Genomic DNA, 18,406 nt, shown 5'->3' on the forward strand with positions numbered 1-18,406 from the left:
CCTTCAGCACCTTTCCATCTCTCTTCCTCCTCTGGGATACCAATTATGTGTATATTATTTCTTTTTAGTGTATCACTTAGTTCTCTAATTTTTCCCTCATACTCCTGGATTTTTTTTATCTCTCTTTCTCTCAGCTTCCTCTTTTTCCATAACTTTATCTTCTAGTTCACCTATTCTCTCTTCTGCCTCTTCAATCCGAGCTGTCGTCATTTCCATTTTATTTTGCATTTCGTTTAAAGCGCTTTTCAGCTCCTCGTGACTGTTCCTTAGTCCCTTGATCTCTGTGGCAAGAGATTCTCTGCTGTCCTGTATACTGTTTTCAAGCCCAGCGATTAATTTTATGACTATTATTCTAAATTCACTTTCTGTTATATTATTTAAATCCTTTTTGATCAGTTCATTAGCTATTGTTATTTCCTGGAGATTCTTCTAAGGGGAATTCTTCCATTTGGTCATTTTGGATAGTCCCTGGAGTGGTGAGGACCTGCAGGGCACTTCCCCTGTGCTGTGGTGTATAACTGGAGTTGGTGGGCGGGGCCACAGTTTGACCTGATGTCTGCCCCCAGCCCACCACTGGGGCCACAGTCAGACTGGTGTGTGCCTTCTCTTCCCCTCTCCTAGGGGCGGGATTCACTGTCGGGTGGCGTGGCCGGTCTGGGCTACTTGCACACTGCCAGGCTTGTGGTGCTTGGGATCTGGCGTATTAGCTGGGGTGGGTAGGCAAGTTGCACGGGGGCAGGAGGGGCAGGCTTAGCTCGCTTCTCCTTAGGTGATCCACTTCAGGAGGGCCCCTGTGGCAGTGGGAGGGAGTCAGATTCCCTGCTGGAGGTTTGGCTCTGCAGAAGCACAGAGTTGGGTGTTTGCTCGGACCTAGCAAGTTCCCTGGCAGGAACTGGTTCTCTTTGGGATTTTGGCTGGGGGATGGGCTAGGGAGATGGCGCTGGCGAGCGCCTTTGTTCCCCGCCAAGCTGAGCTCTGCCGTCCAGGGGCTCAGCAGCTCTCCCTCCCTTTGTCCTCCAGCCTTCCCGCTTTCTGAGCAGAGCTGTTAACTTATGACCTCCCAGACGCTAAGTCGCGCTTGCTGTCAGAACACAGTCCGTTAGGCCCCTCTGCTTTTGCCAGCCAGACTCGATGGGGCTCTGCTTGGCCACTGAGCCGCCCCTCCACCCCAGCTCCCTCCCGCCTTCCGTGGAGCGCGCACTGCCTCGCCGCCCTTCCTACCCTCTTCCGTGGGCCTCTCGTCTACGCTTGGCTCCGGAGACTCCGTTCTGCTAATCCTCTGGAGGTTTTCTGGGTCCTTTAGGCAGGTGTAGGTGGTATCTAAGTGATCAGCAGGAGGCGCGGTGAGCCCAGCGTCCTCCTACGCCGCCATCTTCCCTCTCTCTACCTTGTCTAATGTTTTTTTGAATCAATTAATGATGGCTTTGATTCAGTCATTCCCTCTGTTAATGGAGGACATCACATTTATGCATCTGTGTATGTTGAAGGATCCTTGCATCCCTGGAGTGAATCACACTGGATTATGTTGTATGACCCTCTCAATGTTCTCTTGAATTCAGTATGCTCAGGTTTTGTGAAGGAATTTTGCATGTATGTTCATTTTAGATAGTGACCTGTAGTTTCCCTTCTTGTGGTGTCTTTCTTTGGTTTTCGTGTGAAAACAATGCTGTCCTCACAAATTTAATTTGGGAGTGCTGTTTTTTTATCAGTGGTTTGTAATAGCTTGAGAAATATTGGCATTAATTCCTCTTTAAATACTTAGTAGATGTTTTAATAAAGCCATGGACTCCTAGGCAGATTTTTTGGAGGGTGAGGATTTAGATAGAGAAATCTTATTAATTTTTCTTTTGTTCCTTTTGTATTTTTCCATGAAGCAGTCTTGGTGGCCTACATTATGGCATAAAATGTGTAATTTGTTCCTGGTGATCTAATTGTTGGCCTATAAATACCCAAGTTTTTCTTTAATGATTGTTTCCATGTCTTTAGTTCAGTTATGTCTCCTCTTTCAATTCTGATTGCATTTGTTTGAGTCTTCCCTATTTCCCCGGCTGCCTATTTGTTTCAAATTTTACTTACTTTGCCAAATACAAATTTTTATGTAATTTATTTGTTTTCTGTATTTGTGATAGTCTCTATTTCCTGTCTGCTTTATCTTTTTATGTTATTTTTATGTTTATCTTTTTATGTCAATAAAAATGCCAATGAGTTTTTTAAGGAACCTGAAAAATATACAATTCATATGAAAGCACACAACACATGGAAGCCACAAAACAATCATGACGTCGAGAGAACCTGGAGACATCACACTTCTCTCTTTCTAAATATATTGCAGAGGTACATTAACCACAACAGTGTGCTTCTGGCTTCAAATGAGATATTTAGACCAGTGGAGCTCATTACGGAGCCCAGAAGTAGAAGTTTGCAGATGCACTCAGCAAATCCTCCACGAGATTTCCAACAATGCACAGTGGGGGGAGGATACTGTCTCTTAAACATGGTGTTGACTAGGGGCACCTGTGTGGCTTGGTAGGTTAAGCATCCCACTTCCACTCAGGTCATGATCTCACGGTTTGTGGGTTCAAGCCTCACATCAGGCTCCTGCTGACAGCTCAGGGCCTGGATTCTGTTTCTGCCTCTATCTCTGTGCCTCCCTACTCATGATCTGTCTCTCTCCCTCAAAAACAAAGTAAAAATTAAAAAATAGTATTGATATATACATGCAAAATAATAACATTTGGCCATAATCTTTCTTCATACATATACGTCGACAAAAAAAAATCTCAAAATGGATGAAGGATTAAGAAGAAAACTTGAACCTAAATGCCTTCAAAGAAAACATGAAAGATAAATATGATGACATTCACTTGAGAATGATTGATTTGATATAAAAGCAAAGGCACAGAGAACAAAGCATGCAGGGGGGACTACACCATACTAGAAAAGGGGCAAGCAAATATTTGCAGAGCTAGAAGGAAGTCTATGGGCGGGTAGCCCCTCCCTGCCCACTGGGGCTCTCCAGATGGATTTGACAAATTGGCTTCCTCATTGGTAAATGGCTGCTTGTTTGGTGGATGGACTGATGCTGACTGACTGGACATGCCATTGCCACGACTGTGGTAAAGAATGTAATGCCTGAAATGGTTCCTGGATTTGCCATTCCATTATGGATTTAGCCAGACCAAGGAACTCACTTCAGCACTTAGACAAACTACGTACTTGCAAAGACTTGGGGGTGATAATTAGAATTTTATACCCCACATCATCCTTAATCATCACAGAAGCGGACAATGAGGATATGTGGATTAGGGGAACAGATATGGAACATGAAAAACTAGACACAAAATTCCTTCAGGAAAAATCCACCTGGAAACTGGCCTGGAACATCCAGAATCATTGTCCTTGGCCCTTAATGATATTTGGAATGCTCCAAATAGCAGGCAGGGACTGACCCCCTTTGCAACAGTATTTTAGAAAGGAGTCCTTAACCCTTTCTTCCCTGATTGAGTGAAATTTATGATAACTTATATGACCAAGTTGATGCCATGCATAGCCATGTCCAAGAAGTAACAGGTGCACTTGGGTTATGTCATCCATAGACAATAAGAACATGGCCTCTGCCACTGCCTAGCCATGCAACCCTTTCTACAGAATATGGGACGCTCATCAGGTCTTCAGAGAGCACCCAGTGCCACCTCGCTGAGAAGGACCTTATGACGAACTGCTAACCGACTACACTGCCAACAGAATTAAGGAAAGATTTTTCTGGATTCATGCCAGCTGCACAAAATAGTTCCAGAAAATGCCATCGTCAAGATCCTGGATGGCCATCCCCACAACGACCATAGGTAAGGATTCCCAGAGCCAATTCCCAGGCTCCAGAAACACATGGCATCACATAGTAGGTCATGGATCAAAAAACTGCATTTCCACCTAGTTTCATTTTTCGGCTCTTTCCTGTCAGGGGAAAAAAAACTTTTTAAAATGGAGCCTACCCCTTCCCCCACTATTTAAAGACTGACTACATTTTCTGCTCTCCCTCTGAACCTCTATGACTGTCTGTCTTCAGACTGCATCTGCCCCATTCACCTGTGTAGTTATCTCAGCAGGTCAGACACAGACCCTTACAGCAGTTTTCCAAGTCCCGTCTACAGTAAATAATCAGTCTGATTGTCAATTGTTTTGACATCAGGATAGCAGGTAAGCCCCAAAGTAGTGTTATTTCCTGCCAATGCAAGCAGGTGAACGCACCATGTGGATGGACAAATGGAAGGGTGTGGTATCCACAACCAGAACGACAATGTCACTCTGCCTTTCCTTCCACTGCATTGATTGGGACCACAACTTTGATGGAAGCTTCAGGATGGTCCTTTGCTCAGGTGAAGTATTGGGAGAGAATATTTCCCTTTGTATGAAGACAGTCATGGTGCTAGGTTCTCTCTCTCGGTGACATAGCAAGGCAATCTGGTGCCAGATGGTCACTAGGTGCTCCAGCATAACCCCCATGGCACAAACACTGTCCAGATCACAAAATGTTTCATTGGCACTCAGACTACCTGTGCATCAAGTGACATAGCTCAGCCACTTCCAGGTAAGGCTGCCTAACAGCACAAGTCATATGAGAGTAGACCAAAAATCTGGAGTAGCTCAGTCAGGTGACAAAACCCACCTTATAGCTGCTGAAGGGCTGCAGGCCTCCCGTGTCTCACAAACTTTCAGGAATGCATGATAATTGACCAGTGACAGTGACCCTCAATTGCCCAGACCAGTGGGAACTCATGACAGGCTGTACATGAGCTGGTCAGCCTAACATCTTGGCACTCTTTGGCCTGTTAGGAATTCCCAAGGCAGCAGGATAGAGATGTACAGGTTGAGAGCAGACTGTGGCTGGGACTCCTTGGTAATCGATGCTGAATGGGACATACTGGCTAGCTCAGTCATGACAGAGTCTCCCCTCTGGCCCTTTAGATACCCTCAACTGCCTAGACAGTCTTGGGAATGTGAGCCATCTTATGGACAGCTGTGCATTTACATTTCAGTAGTCAAGTGTAAAGCGCCACCTGTTAGGAGGGGGCTTTAATGCCCATCAAGTGGGCAGACTGAAAGGAGAAATGGTGTGTTTAATGTCCCCCCTTCTTCAGTAAATCTTGAATTATGGGTTGCAATTACTCAGTCCTCTATTGCGCACAATATTGATGTGCATATACTGTTTTAATTGGATGTGGGGTGGTGGTGCATTTTGCAGTCCTACAGACTCCTGATATATAGCTCCCCCCAGGAAAGCCAGGCACTGGGTTTGTTCCCACTGGCCTTGATGGCATGTGAGGGCATCCACATCATTAACAAGACAATGCACGGTCAAAGGGGCCACAGTTGCTAAAAGAGATTCAGTAAAGATTCTTCCAATAGTGACATCAAAGCGATGTTGAGACCCTTCTACTATCCCTCCCTTTATACCTAGTAAGCTAAAGGGCACCACACTTATATTTGGAGGGGTTCCTGGGAAGCACTGTACCTCTGCTTCAGGGTCAATGAGAGAAATAAAGTGTTGTCTGTGTCTGTGTCCTACACGGTAATTACAGAAGTGTAGAGGCAGTTGTCCCAGGAGGAAGGACATACTCCACAAACCTCCAGGTCCCTAGGCAGGGGCCTTGGCATCTCCCCACCCACTGGGATCCCAGCTCCCCACTACCAGGGCTGTCATGCCCAGAGAAGTGATGGCACCCACCCAAGGGGTAACTACAGCATTCTCTCGAATATCCCAAAGAGTCTGATCAAAGTTTCCGACTTGTGTTCAGGCTGTCCTGAGATTAAGTCATTAGGGACCCCTCTTCTCAGAGCTGTGCATAAAGAGAAGTGTGGGCATCATCTCTAGAGCAAGATATCTGGGTTGAAGTTCCACCCCTTGAATGGGGCACTGCTGGGACCCTCCTGTGGGCTCCTATCTATGGAGGTGGTGATCCCGTCAGCATTTGCAGCAAAAAAGTCTTGGGCTTCTTGAAAATTCTCCTTTTCACATCTGACTATGGCATGCATGCTAATGCCTGCTACACTACAGCTGGTATTTCCGTGAACTGTATTGGCACAAGGCTTAAGATCAGAGTGGTCCTTCAAGAACTCCTTAGATTCTGTTGTCAAGTGCCTCTCCTCCAGGTTGAAATGGACAAGGGCTCATGGGCGCATGACATAAGGCAAAAAAAAAAAACCCCACACCCATTGAATTGTCCCCATTCTATCTTAGAGTTGGATTGCATCACCTGGGCTTGACCTCTCCCAGTGGGCCTGTGCTGTCGTGCCATAAAAATCCAAGTCCGGAGAATCAGAGCTTCTTTCTTCCTACCTCTGTGGGCTCTGGGGACCTAGGGAGCCTCTTCCTCAGAGCCCTCCCCTTTTTCCTTCATGTGTGTCTCTTGCCATGTGCCTTGGGGTGATTGTCATAGCCTTTTGATACAGTGAAAAGACTGGAAGCTCCGTAGGTTGTCTCTAAGTAAACAGGCCGCTGATACCTTGAGCTTTTCAGTGATTTATGAATCTGGGGCACTTGGACTAATCCAGACAGCTGTAGTATGTCAAGTGCTTAAAGGAACAGCTTGAAGCCAATTGTGAAGACCCACTAGAGCCAATCAATGTCCTTGTCTCCCTCCCTTTGGATAAATGATTCCAGGAAACCTTGCATTTTCATGATGGTGTAGTGCCTGTCACCATTTCTCTTTCACACTGGTCCGTGGATATGTTGGTGTAGTGAAGACCTGGGATAGAAGTTAACTCTTCCCAGACACGTGTGATTAGGCCTCCCACGCTGCAGTGTCCCCCTCAACACCTGTCACATAGGGAGCCATTGTCAACAGCAGGGACGAATACAGCCAGTAGGGGGAGGTTGCCTTGGTCGTGTCCTCCACCCAGGGAGACATGATGCTCCTGGTAGAGTTGCCTCTGTCACTAGGTAGGCATGGCTAAGCAAACACAACACCAGGGTACTGGCTGCAACACAGTGGACCCAGCAGCTGGCGTCTTCTTCGACACTAATCTAGGCATATGGTCTTCGGTGTCCAGCAATATCTCACTGAGTATGAAATACACACCTCTGGAACCCCAGGACGGTGCCTGATTGTTGGTCTCTGCAGGGAGTCTGACCTTTTATGGCACTGGTAACTTAGGGTAGGGGTTTCTGGCAACACCTTGCATCAGCCCAAAGCAAAGCTACAGACCACCAGCAAGCTCCAGCTCCTTCCCAGAGCAGCTGAGATGTGGGGGTAAGAAACGAGTGAGCCATTTTCAGTGCTAAAACATTGTTGGAGGGCACCACCTAGGCCCCCAATCCCATCCCTGGGGACAAATGTGTTGGGGACCCCAGCTGTTGTACAAAATTAAGAACATGTAGACTGTATCGTGATGAAGGAATAGGGAAGAGCCATTGCTCAGGGGGTGGATAGGCAGCTCCCTAGGCATCTGAGCTCTGGCTTTGGATACATGAGATGCATGGGGCCCTCCTGACTCAAGCTGGGGTTTCCGTGCACCCCCAACAAAGGAAATGGAGGCACAGGATTTATGACTCACAGGGCTCAGAAGCAAGCGTACACAAGGATCTTGGGAAGGGCAGGCCTCCTTCACACAGTCCCAGTGATCAGGGCACAGAAAACAGGGTAGCAAGTACCTGATAACTTGAGAATGCATGGGGCTGAAGTCCCTAACTTTTCACAGGCTCACCTCTGTGTGGTTATTCGAGAAGTCTCTCAGAAAACCAGTGGGAATCCTAGGCAGATCCTTATCTAAGGTTAAACTCACTGAAAAGTAGGCAAGAGAAAGAGAGCAGGGATTCACATTTATCGGGCTCCAACTGGATGCCAGATCATCCATAGGCACTTTGCCTGCCTTTCTGATTTATTTAATTGGGTGCTCCATTCAGTCTCACAGTCTCAGTCTCCCACATTTGGAAATTTTGTCTCCATGGAGGCACAGCTTGTGCTAGGTGGAACCTAATGCCAGTCCCCTTCCCTCACAGCCCACAGACACCCCAGTGTGGAACAGGCAGTGTGGGTGGGTGGTAGCCCTCCATTACCCAGAATCCACATTGGGACTGGGGGAAGACAGATTACCTGGAGAATGAGAAAATGTTCAGTGTGCAACCGCACAGTTTTGGAGACAACTTATGAATTTGTCCCTTAAAGAGCTTGTGTGAACCTCTCTTAATTCTGGAAGCATATACCTCAGTTCAAGACCCAGATGCTGACTCAGGCCCTCTGCCATAATCTCGGGCTCAGTTTGGGCTCTTGGAAGCTTAGATATATACGTAGAGGCCACAAGCATGCAGTGTTTAAGTTTTATATCAGCGTTGTGGTCAGTGAGCCATGAGAGATGTGTGTCAGAGCTGTGATGTGCCTGTGGACCCCTGTGTCTCCTGCAGACCCCCGAAATGTGGATGTCAGCTCTGCAGCCTCATTACTGTATTTTCACACATGTGCCAGTTGGATTGTCTATAGTTGTTCAGCAGTCAGGAGGCTAATTATGGATTGTCGTCAGCAACAATCAGTCCCTTAACTTTCTCGGGGTTGATAATTTGACATTTGTGGTGACACCACAGGGAATGCAGCCATTATGGCTTAAATGGGACCAAAAACCGCTCTGAGATATAACAGGGATTCATCACTTTGCCTCACTGGCCGCCTTCTTCTTGGAGGGGTGCACTGCCTGTGCTCCCACCAGTGCCTCATCCAGTGCACCATGGAGGATCCCAGCTTATGTGGCAATGGCAGTTCCTGTTATTGTCGCACGACCCTCTGTGACTGCATTTCTCCGGGATACAGTCATAGTTCAGCTGAGCCACACTGCCAGTGCAGTAGGTGTCCTGACAGAGCTTTCCAGAAGCATAGGGGGTACCAGTTCTCACATGACCAATCTCGGTTGTTCCTGTGCTACTATGTGAATTCAGCCGCAAACACCAGAACCCTGATATCTCAGATGGATGGAATCCAACATGCTCTTGCAGCTGAGGGAGATGTGTGACAATCCTACACTGCAGCCTTCCACACGGCTCGTCTGTGTGGGAACAGGGTTCAGCGTTGAATTCCCCAGGGTCTTCTGCAGTGTCCATATCGGCTGCTTTTTTGATTTATGGCATAGCAGACATCTTCACCTTTCCAGAATTTTGCAAAGATTTCCTAGCAGCGCATAGTGCGTTCAGTGAAGTTCCCATGATAGCAGCATCCCTCTTCAGTGCATGGGGTTCCATCTTGCATATGGAAGTCATCAGGGTACGCCAAGGACACCCCACAACCCTGCCTTCATCCTGTCTGTTTGAAACAATTGGCCCACCTGGCATCTCAGGGCTGTTATGTTTTATCTCAGGAGCTCTAGCTGGGTTTGAATACACCAGATTGTATGAACTCAGTATGACAGTGATCTCACTGATCCTCTGGGAGAGCATCTCGCTATGCTGTGGTTGGAGCTGGTTATCCCACAAGGGCAGTTGCATGAACACTAGGGCTTGGAGTTCATGGTGAAGAACAACAAGAAGCAGCGTCCGTTTAGCTGCTCTCAGCAGAGGCTCCTATGCTAATGACCAGGGCAGTGCAACGGTGCCTGTCAGCTCTCCTGCCCCATGAAAATGCACTCCAAGAAGGTAACTGTCTCACCCGATGTGACTCAGGGATCCTCAAACTGTAGCACTCCCTGTGGGCCACGGGGCTGCTTCTCCCCTGGAGCACTGCTACGCCCACCAGACTCCACCCCAATGATGGCATGGACTTCTAAACCTTCAGTCTTTGAACTGCACATTTACAGAAGGTTGACTTGTCTTGATTACCTTTATGTGTCATCTTGACTGCGTCATGGGTGCCCAGTTTCTCCACTGTTTCTGTGGATGTCTCTTAACTATTCCAGAAGAGACTGGCATTTCCACCCATGGTTTCTGTCTGCCTCAGCATCACCCAATCTATTAAGGTTCTGAAGAAAATCTGATGCAGAGGGAGGAAGAATTCCCTCATTTTTACTTCCCATGTGCTTGTTTGAACTGGAACAGTGGTATCCTCTGGCCCTTGTTCTGAGAGTTACATCATCAGCTTTCCACGTTGTGAGACTAGAGAGTAGTTCAGAATTAGATGAGAATTACACCTCTGGTTTTCCTGGGTCTCCAGCATGTGAGAGTGGAAGGTGGGGCTTATCAGTGTATTCAATCATGTAAACCAATGTGCTTTGGGCCCTGTGCCTCGGAAGAATCCTAATAAATGGAGATGAATTATCTCTTCTTTAGAGGAATGGCATAAAGCTGTAGCTCACTTAAAGTCCTGAGTAGCAACAGCTAGGTGGGAAGTGTCATGTTGTTTTATTGGGACAATGGCTGGGTGAGGATAAGGAGGAGCTGTGGGATCCTGTGGTCCTGGCTGCACTGGGAATGCATCTGGGACTCCTGTAAATGTTCAGCTGTTGTGCCTCAGGATATCTGCAATTCACTCATATTGAGGGACAGGAGTAAGCAATGCAAAGAACTGTGTCTTTTGTGCACGTTAGTGTAGTTTTCCTATGACAACAAGTATCTAATTTAGACAGTTAATTGGTAAGCACAGAATCCTGTGCCCAGAGAGCCTCCCTGGGGAAACTGCTGTGTGGAGAGGAAGGCCCTGACCCTGACAGGAAACCTGCCTGTAACCTCCATCTGCACCTGCCTCTGGAAACACAAACCAGAATTGTGCATTGTGTGTGCCCCCCTGGTTTTGCTGATCCCCTCCTGCAGGGAGGTTTGTGTCTGGGCTTCCATTGGGGTCCCCCCTCTGTGTCTCTTGCACAGTAATATGTGGCCATGTCCTCGGTCTTGAGGTTGTTCATCTGCAGATATAGCGTGTCCTTGGCATTGTCTCTGGAGATGGTGAATCGGCCCTTCATGGAGTCTGCATAGCTTGTGCTCCTTCCGTCATATCTAATATATGCGACCCACTGCAGCCCCTTCCCTGGAGCCTGGCAGACTCAGTCCTTGCTGTTGCTACTGAAGGTGAATCCAGAGGCTACACAGGTGAGTCTCAGGGACCCTCCAGGCTTCACCAGGTCTCCCCCAGAATCCACCAGCTTCACGTCACACTGGACACCTGCAGACACCAGACATCTTGGTCAGGAAACTGTCACACATCCACTGGTTCTCACTCATACCCACTCACATACTCAGTGTCTCTAATTCACCATGAATTACCTTTCAAAAGAGCAACAAGGAAAATCCAGCCAAGCACAAACTCCATGGTGAGGTTTCTGTGTTCTGTGCTGATCACAGAATGGGAACACCTGGGACTCCTGGGGCTGGGGCTCCTCTCCCAGCTGCAGGCGGCCGAGGGCACTACAGAGGGCTACAGAGAGGGCAGTATTTGCATGTCCTCTGACATATATATCAAGATTCAGACTTAGATTTGATTCTGTAAAAGTGAACGACAGGGTTGGGGACGCATTTCTACATTAGTTTGTGTGGATGGTGCTGTGAAAATATGAATAATTTTAATTAGTGAGCACAGGTATATTTGCAGGCACGTGTGCAGTTTTACATGTCTTTCATCAACATTGGTCATTTTCGCTCTACAATTATTTTACATCCTTTTTGATATTAATCCCAAATACTTTTTTCTGTGAAATTTTCACTTCTATAATTTTGTTATTTGTTTTGCATATATTTCCACGCTGGTGTGTAGAATCACAGGTGGTTTATTTTTTATTTATTTTTGTTCATTATGTATCCTGCACTTCTCCTCATTTTTAAAAACTGGTTCTAATATTTTTTGTGGTATCTCTAGGCTTTTGTTATGTTTAAGATCATGTCATCTACAAACAGGCAATTTTTCTTCCTTCTCACTGTTTTAAATGTCTTTTATTTCTTTTTATTACCAAAGTTTGTGAGTACTTCTTCCAGTTGTAGGAGAAGAATGCTTTTCCCTTCTTCTGGGGTTTCAGCTGGTGTAAGGATTCAATTGCCATAAGACTGATCTAAAGGGGAGGATACATTTCATTTTGCAAGTGCATGGCCTTCCTAATGATATGACACCCAGAGAATGTACAAAGCAGGTGGCACTTATGACTTTCAGACAACAAAACATTTGATTTGGCAAGAGTTAACAAAGGTGTGGGTTTGGGGGTATTTAATTAGTCAACAACTAGGTTTGTTTTCGCAGCCTTCTTGTCCCTGTGTTCCTTATTGTGGTGCTAAGGATAGTTCTTCCCTCCTGGAACAGGTAAGGGAGTTTTCCCAAGGGAGATTTATTTCGTGCTGTCAAGGGACAAAGGATGGTCTGAGTGTCCTTGGACTGGCTGTTTCTCACGTGACTTTCATCCAAATCATCAATGTGACACGTTGATATGGTTTGAGGCAGCATGTTTATTCTTCAAGTTATCATGTTGAATACTTATGTTGGGGGTGATCATCATTGTCTGATCTTGATGTAGAAGGAATGGTTTTCATATTTTTCTGTTCAATATGCTGTCAGATGTCGGCTTTCATAGTGGACATGATCATTTGGAGGTAATTTACTTCTTTTTTTTTCTTTCATTAACATGTTTGTTTTTTTATTTTTTAAAATTTATATCCAAATTAGTTAGCAAATAGTGCAACAATGATTTCAGGAGTTGATTCCTTAGTGCCCCTTACCCATTTAGCCCATTCCTCCTCCCACAACCTCTCCAGCAACCCTCAATTTGTTCTCCATATTTATGAGTCCCTTCTGTTTTGTCCCCCTCCCTGTTTTTATATTATTTTTGTTTTCCTTCCCTTATGTTCATCTGTTTTGTCTCTTAAAGACCTTATATGAGTAAAGTCATATGATTTTGTCTTTCTCTGACTGACTCATTTCACTTAGCATGATACCCTCCCATTCCATCCACATAGTTGCAAATGGCAAGATTTCATTCATTTTGATTGCCGAGTCATACTCCATTGTATTGATATACCACATCTTCTTTATCCATGATGGATTTTTTTTTGTTTTTTTTTTGAGTGTTGAGTTTGATAAGTTCTTTATATATTTTGAATACTAACTCTTTATCTGATATGTCATTTTCAAATATCTTCCCCCATTTGTCAGTTGCCTTAGTTTTGTTGATTATTTCCTTGCTGTGTAGAACCTGTTTATCTTGATGAGATCCCAATAGTTCATTTTTGCTGTTGTTTCCCGTGCCTCTGGGGACAATGTTTAGTAAGAAGTTGCTCTGGTCAAGGTCAAAGACGGTGCTTGTGTCCTCCTCTAGGATTTTTATGGTTTCCTGTCTCACATTTAGGTCTTTCATCCATTTTAAATTTATTTTTGTGTGTATTGTACAAAGTGGTCCAGTTTCATTACAATTCCATGTTGCTGTCCAGTTTTCTCAACACCACTTGTTGAAGGGACTCTCATTTTTCCATTTGATACTCTTTCTTGCTTTGTCGAAGATTAGTTGACCATATAGTTATGGGTCGGTTTCTGGGTTTTACAATCTGTTACGTTAATCTATGTGTGTATTTTTATGCAGGTACTATACTGTCTTTCTGACTATAGCATTGTAATATAGCTTGAAATCCAGAATTGTGATGCCTCCAGTTTTTTTTCTTTTTCATGATTGCTTTGCGGATTCAGGGTCTTTTGTGGTTCCATGATAATTTTATTTTTGAAATGTTTTTATTTATTTTTGAGAGAGAGAGAGCATGAGCATGGGAGGGACAGAGAGAGAGGGAGACACAGAATCTGAAGCAGACTCCAGGCTCTGAGCTGTCAGCACAGAGCCCAATGTGGAGCTCGAACTCACGGGCTGTGAGATCATGACCTGAGCCGAAGTCAGACGCTTAACCAACTGAGCCACCCAGGGGCCTCAACCAGTATAAGTTTAGAATTATTGGTTCTAGCTCTGTGAAAATTTCTGGGATTAGTTGAGAGGGATATTTGCTTTGAATTACTTGCATTGAATGTCTAGATTGCTTTGGGTAGTATAAACATTTTAACAATGTTTTTTTCTGAGAGAAAATGGGAGGAGGGGCAGAGGAAGAGGGAAGTAGAATCCCAAGCATTTTCTGTGGTGTCAGTACAGGAACCAATGTGTGGCTCGATCTCAGGAACCATGAGTTCAAGACATGTGCCCAAATCAAGAGTCATGGCTTTAACCCATGGAGCATGTAAGCACACCAATTATACTCTTAAGTATAGAGAACAAACTGATGGTTACCAGAGGGAAGGTGAATGGAGGGTTTGGGGAAGTAGGTGATGGGGATGAAGGGGTGTACTCATAATGAGCACTGGGTGTTGTATGGGAATTTTGAATCACCATATGTTACACATGAATCTAATATTGCATTGCGTGTTAACTAACTTGAATTTGAATAAAAAAATCAATGTATGTTAAGTGTCTACAAATGGCCTTGTTGGCATACAGCCCACTAGGAATCATTTATTCCAAAAAATATACTGACAAAAAGAACAGCTAGAATTTTGAGCTAAGGTATGTTCCTTTCCTTCCCCACCCCACCTCAGCAAATGGAGTATCCAGTGCAAGTACCTGGGACTATAGGCGTGTGCCACTGAGTCTGGCTGCAACCCCACGCCAGATTGTTGTAGCCAATACACAAGGTTCCCGGTGCCCAGCTCTGTTCAGAGGACTCTTTTCCAGAGGGACAGAATGTCAGTGACCCCAAGCTGTTTGCTGTTGACGCCAAGCCCCTGCAGGTGCCACCGAGATGTGGGACTCATTGTATGCAGCCCCACTTCCAGGATGGAGGCTTTGCCCTGGGCACAGTCCACTAGGGATGCTGGGAGCCTGGTCGCCCCAGACCTGACTTATATGGCAGGAGTCTCATGCCACCAGGACAAGCAAGCCACAAGGAAATGAAGGTGCCACCCACCCCTAAACTGATCCCTCCTTTTGTCCCCACCTGCAGCTTCAGAGTTTTGCTCAGGGCAGGGGGGACCTGGAGCAATCCACTAAACCAAGGTGAAAATCTGTTCTGGTACAACCGAGTTCATTTCCAGCTGAGTGTGAGGAAGGTCTGGGCCTCATGTTGTGGGAGAGGCAGGTGTAGGAGACAAATGGCTTCAGTGGAGGATTCCTAACCTACTCCTGCTCACCAGCAGGAGAGAGCAAGAGCCAGGGACAGTGGAGGGAACAGCTGCTGTCAGAACACATTTGAGATTCTGTTCTCAGCAACTCTCCATTCAGAGGAGTCCGAGGTGGTGAGGTTCTGTCTGTGGAGACTCCATACATCAGAGCATTGTTGAACATAGGACAACATTCAACATGCAGCAGAGGAACTTATCATGTGGGGGTGGGTCAGAAAGTGATAAAGTCTAACCAAACACTGTCGCCTAGGCTGTCACATCTAGGCTGGCTGTGTGAATGTCTCAGGCCATACCACCTCTGTAGTCTTTGAGACTACTTTCATTCCCTCACATCATGTCTTTGAGCTTATCCTAGTTTCAAGTCTGCATTAATAGTGTCACATTTCTGTGTAAAAGCATCCCATTGATGGAAGTTTTATACTTGGTTTATTCCTTTATATTTAGAACGACTTTTGACTTATTCTTAGCTTCTAACACTAAGAAAGATACTATACATATGTACACACCATTTATTTTCAGAGCATGGGATATCATTCTGGAGAAAATTCTCGGGAGTGGTATTTCCAGGTTACATGTTAAGTCATCCATGTATAATTTCATGAGTAACAGCCAATGATTTTCCAGATCTGGTGTTCATTTTTTATTCCTACCTGCAGTGTTGGAGGCCCCCAGAGTGCTGCATGCTCACCTGGATGGTGTTGCCAGTGTTCCCTTCATACCTGAGCCCTCAGGGTGTGTGCATAAGGCATCTATTGCATTCTTGATTTGAATTTCCTTGCCAATCGATGGTGTGAAGAGACTTTTCCTGTCCTTACTAATGTGTCTACAACCTCTAGGATGGGATGTTTACTACGCAAGGCTGTGCTTGTTTTATAAAGGGTTGTTTCCTTTCTTCCTATTGACTGTTGAGGGTTCTTAGCATATTCACGATGCAGGTCCTTGGTGGTTATGCAATTTGTGAATATTGTCTCTTCCTATGTAACTTGTCTTACTGCTATTTCCTCATTGGCAGAAAAAAACATCCGATTTTCACAAAATGTAATTATACCATTTCTTCTTATGGGTCTTGTGTTCTGAGCTTTAATTTTGGTTTTCAGGATGATTAATTGTGACTAATATCTATTTTGTAATGTTTATACTTGAGAGAGAGACAGAATGTGAGTGGTGGAGAGGCAGACAGAGGGGAGACACAGAATCTGAAGCAGGCTCCAGGCTCTGAGCTGTCAGCACAGAGCCTGACAGGATGCTCAAACTCTTGAACTGTGACATCACGACCTGAGCTGAAGTAGATGCTTACAGCGACTGAATCACCCAGGCACCCGACTTATTTCCTGATTTACAATGTAAATAAAAGTCTTTTTTTCTGGTTTCTCTCAATGTTGAATTGTTCCCTAAGTGGTCTCTGGTGACTTAGTGTTTTGTTGTTTAAGTTTATGGACTCCAGTAACTCAGTTTCATGGCATGGTTTTTTGATAACTATATGGTCAATTCTGTTGTCATGCTGTAATTGAACTTCAAATTTCATAAGAGATTCTGTGTGTGTCTCTTTGGACAGATTGCTCATCACATATGATAGATGTGCTCCTGGGGTCAAAAAACGCGTTTACCTTTCCAGTTGTTGGGCTTTCTCTATGTCGCAGGAGCCATTGAGCTCTGTGCACACAACCTAGTTCTTGACACAGGATTTTCCCTTCACAATTCTATGTAAAACCCTGAAAATTCATATTATGCATTGTCACTGTCAGACACTTCATGAATAGAACACACTGCAATGTTATATCATTTCCTGAAACTATTTCCTAAAATTATTTTACTCTTGCATGTTTGGGGGTATGATTTTTCTTTCTCCTTCAAAGGGGAGTTCATATCTGCATTTGTGGAATTCTTCCAGCCTCCTCATCCCCTAATGCTTTTCCAACATGCTGTACAGTGTTTCACGAAGTGCATATTTAGGTTTATTTGTACTCTGCCACATTCGGTGATAGGAGTGTAAGACAGGCTGAACCATATAGCTGGGTTTTTGTTTTTTGTTTTTTTTTTTTTTTTTTGTTCGGTTCCCATGTAAGTGATCTGTCATATTGAATGTTTATAGAAAAGATAGCCCCTCACTTTCATACACCACTAACAGGGGACATGGTCCTTTTTAATTTTTTTTTTCAACGTTTTTTATTTATTTTTGGGACAGAGAGAGACAGAGCATGAACGGGGGAGGGGCAGAGAGAGAGGGAGACACAGAATCAGAAACAGGCTCCAGGCTCCGAGCCGAGCCATCAGCCCAGAGGCTGACGCGGGGCTCGAACTCACGGACCGCGAGATCGTGACCTGGCTGAAGTCGGACGCTTAACCGACTGCGCCACCCAGGCGCCCCGGACATGGTACTTTTTAAAAGAAAAGGCAAAGGAAGACAAGGGAGCTGAGACACAAAGTTGGGGAAAGAAACCTACAGGCTGGCAGGAAGGGTCATCTCTCCAGACTTTCCATTTCGGCAGATGTGGGTCCCTGCTGAAGCCCAACTTGGGTTCTTGTGCAGGTGTCTGGACAAGCGGCCCATGAGATATGGGCACATAGGATTTGGAAAGCGTTGCTGAAGTTTGAGTTCCAGCCCGCCTGGCACTGCTGTGAAAATTCATGCATAGGTTAACTTATGTCCACGACCAGTTAGGGATAAAATGGGTAAATTCAGGACGTTAGGCTCACTACCTTAGACTCCATGTTCATGAAAATTTGTGACAACATTTCTCCCTTCCTTTTTTTTTTTTTTACTACTTTAATTATTAAATTTGTGTTTAAATTTTGGTTAGTTAACATATTGGTTGATATTAATTTCATTAGCAGAATTTACTGATTCATCACTTACATTAACACCCAGTACCCATCACAACGCATAGCCTACTTAAACCCCCTCACCCATTATCCCATCCCCCACACACCTGGCCTCTAGCAACCCTTAGTTTTTTCTCTAACATTAGAGTCTTTTATGTTTTTCTTGCTCTTTTTTCCCTTCGCCTATGTTCCTCCGTTGTGTTTCTTTAAATCCCCATATGAGGAAATCATATGATGTTTGTCTTTCTTTGACTGACTTACTTTGCTTAGCATGATACCATCTAGCTACATTAACATCCTTGCAAATGGCAAGATTTCATTCTCATTTCTGAGTAACACTCTAGTCTATACATATAGCACATTCATCACTCGGTGGACTTTTGGTCTCTTTCCTCACTTTGGCTCTCATTGGTAATGCTGCTGTAAACATTGGGGCGCATGTACCTCCTCAAATCAGAAGTTTTGTATTCTTTGGGTGAATACCTCATAGATCAATTGCTGGAGTGTAAGGTCGTTTCATTTTTAAGATTTTGTACTGT

General features: G+C 45.0%; 1 pseudogene; it reads right to left on the reverse strand.

Annotated features, from left to right (window-relative positions):
- Window positions 1-2,396: 2,396 nt before the first annotated feature.
- LOC131518056 (immunoglobulin heavy variable 3-74-like) lies at window positions 2,397-11,279 on the reverse strand (annotated as a pseudogene).
- Between the last annotated feature and the right edge of the window lie 7,127 nt (window positions 11,280-18,406).

This window comes from Neofelis nebulosa, chromosome 7 (genome assembly GCF_028018385.1).
Source record: "Neofelis nebulosa isolate mNeoNeb1 chromosome 7, mNeoNeb1.pri, whole genome shotgun sequence".
NCBI classification, from domain to species: domain Eukaryota; kingdom Metazoa; phylum Chordata; class Mammalia; order Carnivora; family Felidae; genus Neofelis; species Neofelis nebulosa.